At 36.7% G+C, this 6000-nt stretch overlaps 1 protein-coding gene across 1 annotated transcript in view; it reads right to left on the reverse strand.

Moving 5' to 3' along the window:
• The window catches only part of BAZ2B (bromodomain adjacent to zinc finger domain 2B), a 475838-nt gene extending 470236 nt beyond the window's left edge, over nucleotides 1–5602 (reverse strand). The window contains exon 1 of the mRNA XM_075319681.1: nucleotides 5360–5602. The gene's annotated coding sequence lies outside the window, so the exon portion shown is untranslated. The remainder of the gene's footprint in view (nucleotides 1–5359) is intronic.
• Nucleotides 5603–6000: the final 398 nt, after the last annotated feature.

Raw genomic sequence — 6000 nt, forward strand, 5'->3', positions numbered from 1 at the left:
ACATTTTTTCAATCAGTGTGATGAATCCAATTTTCCTCCAATTTTTGGTTAGTGTCTGTTTTTACCATCAGTATAGCCTTTGATTTTCTCATATGAAAATGGACAACAGTAAAACCAGACAGCCCTAGGGTGACACACAGATGGCATTTGAATGGACCAGTTTGATTCATGATCCAAAAAAAAAAATAGACGTCTCTATTTTATTTCTTTTTTTTGCGGACACTTAGTCTGCAAAGAATTTGGACATTTAAATAGCCCCATAGAATATTTCAATAAGGAAGAATAAAAACAGCTCTTACCCATTTGGTGAGTACCAATATATCTTCTTTAGTTAAGTATTCTATGGACTGATAATCAGAAGCATCACACCACCATAAATGGTTTTGAAAAAGCTTAAAGGGGACCTGTCACCAGATTTTTCCCCTATAAGCTGTGGCCAACACCAGTGGGCTCTTATATACAGCATTCCAGAATACTGTATATAAGAACCCAAGCATCTCTGTAGAACATAAAGAACATCTTTATAATACTTACCTAAGGGTACGGTCCGGTCCGATGGGTGTCGCTCTGGTTCCGGCACTTCCTCTTTTCCTTCCATCACCGTCCTCCTGCTCACCCCGTGTGCATAACACTTCCTGCGTTATTCACACAGAGGTCTCCATTGTGCTCCTGTGCATGCGTACTTTGATCTGCGCTGCTGACGGCAGAGCAAAGTACCGTAATACACAGACACGAGGAAAGGTCAAAGACCGCCCGCGCATGCGCACTGCCATACTTTCATATGCCCTCAGCCGGGTAGATAAAAGTGCACATGCGCAGAATGTCTTTGTGAACGACGTAGGACGCGTCATCCACATGGGGCTGGGCAGAAGGACGGCAACTGCACAAGATGGAGGAGACGCTGGACCGAGCGCAGTGACACCAATCGGACCGGACCGCCCCCTAGGTGAGTATTATAAAGGTGTTTTTTTACATTCTACAGATTATCCTGGGCTCTTATAAACAGTATTACAGATTGCTGTGTATAACCGCTTACTCCTGGTGGTGGCTGCAGCTCATAAGGGAAAAACCTGGTGACAAGATCCCTTTAAATATAAGAGGTCAATGGCCACTTGATGGGTAGCGCTGATCTTTCAATCTATCGAACAGCTCCATAGTCTTTAATGGATTGACACTCTACTTCTGGAAATTTGATGGAACACGTACAAGAACAATGAGTCTTTAGGTGCACAAGTACGGATAACCATGAATGGACCGGCTTTTGGTCTCCTGACCCAAACTCAACAATCTTGTAGGTATATATGAGCTTGGGTCCGGAGACCGTGGCCAGTCTATACATCCTGGTCCATACTTGGGCTGTGATAAGCGGATGTGTGAGATTGGCCTCAGGTATGTGCACACAGTGCAGATTTGGTGCAGAAATCTTCTGCTTAAAATCTGCACCTTCTGGCAGAAAAACACACCAAAAAACGCATGCGGTTACATTTTGGCTAACTTCAGTCTAGTTTTTTCATGTCTCTGTGCCAGCAGTGGGGTCCTCCTGGGTCTCCTCCATAGCATTTCATTTCATTCAAATATCGAGTGATGTGATATGATATGATAGTTTATCCTGACACTGATGTACCCTGAGGGTGAAGAACAGCTTGAATTTCTTTGGCGTTGCTACTGCTTTTTTTTTTTGCTTTTTTTTAGTGAAGTCAATGGCTGGAAGGGCGAAAAAATCCTAAGGAAAAAATGCCCCAACAATTGTCATGATGTAGTTATTTTTCTGCACCAAAATCTGCAATGAAAAAAAAAAAGCAAGATACACACAGCACTTCAGAAATCTCATAGACCTGCAGATTTTAGTGCAGATTTCGCAAAAAAAAGTATAAAAAACGCACTGTGTGTACAGGTCCTTAGAGTTAGAAGCCCACAGGGAACGCAGAGACATCTTTATTTAAAAACAAATATTTTATAATAATAATTTGTTTCTTGTTTCAATTATAATATAGAAACGCACTCCAAAAACATACAGTTAGGGACCTTAGATTGTGAGCCCCAAAGGGTACAGTGTTGCCAATGTATGTAAAGTGCTATGGAATTAATAGCGCTATATAAATGAATAAATTATTATTATAAAAAAAACGCACGTATTACAATTCAATTTCAAAACAATTCTTCATACTTGTGATTTTCTTTTGTAACTAACACATTTTTAATTTAGCATTTTTTTTCTGATTGTTGTCATTTATACTGCTAATTAAAAGTCTATTTTAATGTTGATACAATTTAGATAGCGTGTGTGTGTGTGTATATATATATATATATGTGTATATGTGTGTGTCTGTGTATGTATATGTATGTATGTGTGTGTGTGTATACGTATGTATGTATGTATGTATGTGTGTGCATACGTATGTATGTGTATATACGTATGTATGTGTGTATATATATATATATATATATATATATATATATATATATATATATATATATATATATATATATATATATATATATATATATATATATATATTATTATATTATTTTGATTCTATTTAGAATGTTCTAACAACAAAACAAACAAAAAAACTTTACATTTTTCACTACTGTCTGGTTCCAGCTCTTCTTACTGATGAGCCATAAAGTGTTTTATTAGGAGCGCTCATGTGACCGGTGGAACTTTTTATAAGACACAAAGTAGGTATTGTTTAGGAAACAATTTTGAGAACACTGAGGCTGATTGTCTTATTGTCTTCTCTTCCCACATGGGCTGACAAGCCTGGTGTAGCCGGAGGTAAGGTTGTGTTTTTCTAAGGAATCCTGCATACAGCTCCCTGCCTTTAAACTCTGATTTCACAACTACCCATGGATTAACCCTTAAATTGCAAGCAAAGTACTAAAGACGATCAGTGGGCAAAAAAAACCCCAACAAACTCCACTTTTTTTCAAAATTAAAAAAAAAAAAGGATGACACAATTTAGGGATGAGATTAGGTACATAGATAATCATTTAACCCTTCCATTGCTGAGGTCTAATGAAAAAAAAAAAAAGATAATTAAATGACAAAAAAATAAATAATAAAAAAAAAAGAATAGAAGTGATGTTTACAAATCAATTTAACCCTTGCAACACTGATGTCTACTACAAAATTAATAATTAAATGGAAAAAAATATATATATTAAAAAAAGGGAAATAAATAAAAAGTAATCATTACAAATCAATTTAACCCTTGCAACAGTGAGGTCTAATATAAAATAAATAATTAAATGAACAAAAAAAAAAAATAGAAAATAGAGCTATAAATAGAAGTAATATTTACAAATCAATTTAACCCTTGCAACACTAAAGTCTAATACAAAATGAATAATTAAATGAAAAAAAATATTAAACAAAAGAGAAATAAATAAACGTAATCTTTACAAATCAATTTCACCCTTGCACTGCTGAGGTCTAATACAAAATAGATAATTAAATGAGCAAACAAAAAAAATAATTAAAAAAACAAGAGAATAAAAGTAATTATTACAAATCAATGCATAAATTCCACCCACTACACATGGCATAAAACTAAACCTCGAATGTAAGAGTCATTCGCCAGACATGAAATAATTGCAGCCATGCATTATACATTGAACCATTCAAGGTCAGAGGCATAAAAAAAAATAAAAATAATAAAAGGAGGGAAAAAAGGGAAATAAGTTATGAGCAGCCATCTGCATCACAGAAGCAAATACAAAGAATGTGCATAAAATAATGAAATGTAGCTAATTAGCAAATCTTATTGCATTTTAAAGCCATAAAAAGTGACAGGTTTGGAAAAACACATTTAAGAAAAAGGGACAATTTCATTCCACATATGGCACGGTATTTGTACACCTGTTGTAAAATGATGGGAGGGTGGCGAAAGAGAATTTTAAAAAATAAAATAAAAAAATCTGTTTCCCAAATTGATTTCTATAAAAAAAAAAAAATTAATAATAAAATAAATAAAATAAAAATAATAATAAATATCTATAAGAAGCCAAACTTGAAATAATACACGTCGTAAAGTTTTAGTCGGATAAATACGACCGACCGGTGATGTTTCTTCTTGTCTTCTGATCTGCAAAAAGTGCGAGTGTCACCCCCCCTCCCCTTCCTCCTCCTTATCCAAAATAAATAAATTAATTAATTAAAAGAATCTTGCAAAATAAAAATTATACAAGATGGCGAGTCGCTTGTTGTTTAGAGGGCAGGGGAAAAAAGGAGGAAAATGGAGGATATTGTTATATACACAAAGGGATAAATTTCAACAACTCAACCAGTCAGCAGCTGCTATTCTGTTCAAGGAAGGAACACAAAAGAGTAGGAGAGATGAAGAGGGCAGTGCAGGAAGACAGCAGTGATCAGATGCTCCATATACAGCACCCTTCTTCACCCCCCTGATCCTTCCTATCAATCCACATTACCCTCCTGGCATCAAGCCTGGAATTTGTATGGTGTTGTTGCGGCGATTTTGGCATAAAAATCACTTTATAGGTAGGCTTACCTCACTTAACCCCTGAGGTACTAACCACTATGCAAAATAGAAGGTGGGGTTATTACGCTTGTAGTCAACACCCCTTTAACCCTAAGACGCATAGGCTTTAAATAGATGGGAATGAATGGGACATTTGGGGGGGCTGGATAAGCCAATCGACAGCATTACCACCAGTTTACGGTTACTGGCAGATGTTCCTGGCATTGAGTTGCAAGACATATGGGATTTGTGCAAACTGAATTACACTTAAACACTGGACTGATTCTCTCGACAACAAATGTTCCCTTGATATCTGCAATTCCAGAGGAACTACGAAGGGGGAAAAAAAATGGACAAAAAAAAAAAAATAATCTTAATTTATTTATGACGGAAATAAATCTTAAGACTAAGGATTTTTTTTTACCCTACAGAAGAAGGAAGGATATTGGTTACAAATACTCGAAGAAGGTGGAACACCGGGTAGAAGACAAGACAAGGGTTAATCATAAGTGGATATGTTTTGGGAGCTTGGGTGCCTTGCACCTTAGGGAGGGGCGGAAAAGGAGCTGTAGGGTTAAATATGGGAATACTGAAGGCAAGGTCCCATTTAGCTCTAGCAGAAGCCTTTGGGAAGAAATGCAGAAAAACAAACAGAGAAGAGAGATAGGAGAGGGGCACAGGGAGGGCATGCGTTCACCTTCTCATGTGCCTCCCCCTCTGTAGACTACAGCACCCCTACTGATCCCATAGAGAACTGTGTAACAACACAGGGAACCCCCCATGTATCCAAACAATCCTTCCCCTGCTACTTGGGACCCTTAGAAGTAACCCCTGTAATTTGCCTTTGCCCGCCTGCAGCTTAAGTGTGCACTCACCTTATGCCCAGGGTCTCTTCCTTGCCAGGGATTCAGGGGGGTGAATATTTTAGGGAGAGAGGTGATAGAAGGTTATCTCTGCTTTTCCTTGCCAGTCTCTTTTTGTGTGCTGTGTGTCTCTCTCCAGGAGCTGTGGGAAAGGACATAAAGGAAGAGGGTGTAATTGTGCTCCCTCTATGTGTGTGTGTCTGTTTAGTTCCTTGCAGCAGATTGAAGGAGATTCTTCTCAAGGTTTTTATTCAGCTTCACTTCAAGGCAAAGCTTCATGAACCAAAAGTGACGTCAGCCAACAAGCCTCTAACAATGAAACTTGCTGTTAACCAGCGAGCCCGCAAAGGAGGAAAAAAATGTTTATTTGCTTGTTTTTTTTCACCCCCAAGTTTATCGATTTAATATCCTTTGCCATTCCGTCCTGAAAACACGACATACCCATCTATCATCTAAAGATATACTCCGATTACTTTTGTATAAAGAAATGGAACTCTCTAATTTTATTATTTACTAATTGTCTTTTTCGATATTTGTAACTCAAAGGCTTAGCCGATCATTTTCTCTAAAATAAAATCTAAATGAATTATGAAATTTGCATTAATATATTTATTTGCTTTTTATCATTATTATTTATATTGTTGTTTCTTGCT

The sequence above is a fragment of the Anomaloglossus baeobatrachus genome, chromosome 7 (assembly GCF_048569485.1).
Source record: "Anomaloglossus baeobatrachus isolate aAnoBae1 chromosome 7, aAnoBae1.hap1, whole genome shotgun sequence".
In the NCBI taxonomy this organism is placed as follows: Eukaryota; Metazoa; Chordata; class Amphibia; order Anura; family Aromobatidae; genus Anomaloglossus; species Anomaloglossus baeobatrachus.